General features: G+C 32.6%; 1 protein-coding gene across 3 annotated transcripts in view; it reads right to left on the bottom strand.

Moving 5' to 3' along the window:
* The window catches only part of TMEM117 (transmembrane protein 117), a 393,255-nt gene that overhangs the window by 136,671 nt on the left and 253,674 nt on the right, over nt 1-2,910 (bottom strand). The window lies entirely within an intron of this gene.

Genomic DNA, 2,910 nt, shown 5'->3' with positions numbered 1-2,910 from the left:
TCAAAACCCAAATATTTCCTAATGTGTCTAGATTTTTACCTATATCACTAGTCAAAATATTACCTTCCTTTCTCTTTTTTTCTTCAAGGATATGTGAGCTATGGTACTTGAACCCGATTTTATGGCATATTTATTCTAATTACCTAGCATTCTCCCACCTCTTTGCCATCAGTAATTCTACTCCTTCCAAAAATGTTCTGCCTTTTTCATGTGCACAGATTCTGTCAGTCTTCTGAGGCCTAGGTAAAGTCATGTTACCATCCTTGTGTCTTCACTGTTCCCTTCCGATTGTAGTTGTCACATGTCACATTCCACCTTCTATTATACTTACTTATGTATTTTTTTTCTCTACAAGGTTTTAAAATCCAAAAAGGTGAGATTTATCTTTGTATCCCTTCCAATATCAAAAGATCTTTTATATAAAAGACTAAAATATTTGCTCAAAGAAGAAATGACAAAATGCATTAGGATATAAATGCTTGCTTTTAAAAATGCATTAACAAAGTAAATTGCTCATGGGCAACATCCCATATTAATAGTTTCAGCAAGTGTCCAAAGTATCATAAATTGATGACCTATTATAAAAGCATCTTTAAAACTGATAGGAATAGGGAATGAATTTCCTTTTCTAATAAAGGAAGACTTGTTTGCATACATGTACACACACACAAACTTTTTTCCCCCTAGAAAATTGCCTTCCCTTTAAGAGAAGAGAACATTATATTATGTTTTTAATTAATAATGTTCAAATTCAAACAAGACAGAATCGAAATTGAGAAAACTGTTATGGAATGAGATAAACTGAATAGAACAATGAAGAATTTTAGCATCCATTAAAATATATTTTTCTTTTGCCCTTAAAGCTTTAACATTTAAGTGGAACTTTCAACAATGGCTTGACCTAGAATGGGTGAGATTTAATCATTTATGATGATAGATTGTGATTCAGTAGGGAGTCTTTCTGGTTCAGGGACCCTTTCAATCCTACCGGACTTCCCACGAAGCCTCATCAATTCTCAAGCAAGCCCATTTTGTTGTGCCACATACATCCAAGAAATGGTCTCTGGAAACATTTACTGGCATGCCAATGCTTCACTTGCTCATTTAAGATGCAGTCAGAACAGTGGGTAAGGAGCCTAGTCTTCAGGACATAGTCGATCTTAATTTGTCTTTATATTCTTTCTAAACACCATTTCTAGGAATAGAACTCTCCTGCCTCTCTTGGTTGATGAGAATCAAAGCAAGTTCACTGACTTTCATTGTGTAAGACTGCAGATTTATGCCAGCTCTGTCTAATTTAGGGTCTACAATAATTTTGCGTAATGCGGCTTCACTGTTGATTCTGAAAAGATTCAACAATCATAAAGAGTTTTAACATAAACTCTGATAATTTCTTTAAATTGTTCATGACTTCATTAAGTATAAATGTAACTCATATTAAAAATTCAAAAATTGAAAAAAAACTTGTTCTACTTTAAAAGGACACCTGTCTATTGATAATTTTCTCATCTATTTATTTTCTTCATGACACATTAAAATGATAAGAGTTTATTTTCTTGCTCAGACTGATACCCATTAATTGGATCTTCAAACAAAAAAAAATCATGATATTTATCAAAATAAACAAAGGGAAGATGATAGAATAAAAAGTAACCATGAATTGAGTTACATTGTTACTAAAATGAATAAATGCAAAAGTAGAGAAATTTAAATCCCATATATTCTTGGACATAAAAAGAGTTTTATTCCATAATTTCACCTGAGGAAAGATCACTGTTTTTCCTAATATGACAATTTTATCCACTGCTCCTTTCCCACCTATTTAAAAAACAATCTTGTGTAAAATTTTATTTTTACAAAACTTCAAGGTTAAGTAAATAAATACTTAAATATTTCACATTTCCCAGCCTTTTAAAAGATTTAATTAATTCTGTTGAGCAATATTTATCTTGTACCAGAAAGAGTCTGCCTGGTAATAAATATTTTCAAGGAACAGAATGATAACTGGGTGGATTTTATTCAATTTTCAATGTTTTCTCCAGGGTACTTTCTGGGAAATACATATTATGTTTTCTAGAAGGAGGCAATCTGCTACTATATGACCAATTATTACAGCAGCATGTTTGTAAAAATGACATTCAAGGATAAAGGATTTTCCCAGGAAAATGACAAGATGAGGCACAAAACATTTTTTCTGATGCCAGACAGCTGGTCTTTTTCACCTCCAGCTTCCAAGTCTCTATTTTAAGTCATATCATCAGATCAATGTCAGGTCACTGCTAAATTGGCAAGAGCAGAGACAGTCATTAAAGGGATGCATTCAATAAAGAAAAATCCAATTACTTTCTGCATTAGAGAAATCAAATTCATTTCTGGTGTTGGTCAAGGACAGTCTTTGTAGGGAAAAAAAATGCAGTCAAAGGAGGATGGAAGATGATGCAAAAAGGTTGCTGTGTAGCATACATACAATATAAAACTTGTTGATGCTTTTCCCACAGGAAGATTATTAAAATTTAAAATTGCAGGTCTTTTATTTTTTTTAACTGAAAGCAGTTTATTTAATCTTCGAGTCTCACGATCTTTCTTCTCTACTAGATCTTTGCACAAAACTTAGAACTTCACGTTGTGCCTTGTTAGGTAGTCTTCACTGATATACGATAAGCTATTTTAGGGTGTGGGTATTGTGTAGTCTGAGGGAAAACATGCATGTGGAGATTTAAACATAGTAAATGATTGTAAAAAGCAACTAATCGCTACAGGAATCTAAGGGAAAACTTTGCACCTCTATGAGTTGAGACAATAGGATGTTGTGACCAAAATGGCAGCAGGAAGATAGCAACGATAAAGTAATATCTTACATTTGCTATAGAGCTTCATGGTTTACAAAACTCTTAGGTGTACTTTTCTTAA

The sequence above is a fragment of the Pteropus vampyrus genome, unplaced genomic scaffold, assembly GCF_000151845.1.
Source record: "Pteropus vampyrus isolate Shadow unplaced genomic scaffold, Pvam_2.0 Scaffold140, whole genome shotgun sequence".
NCBI lineage: Eukaryota > Metazoa > Chordata > Mammalia > Chiroptera > Pteropodidae > Pteropus > Pteropus vampyrus.
This window is presented reverse-complemented; position numbering and strand designations above follow the sequence as displayed.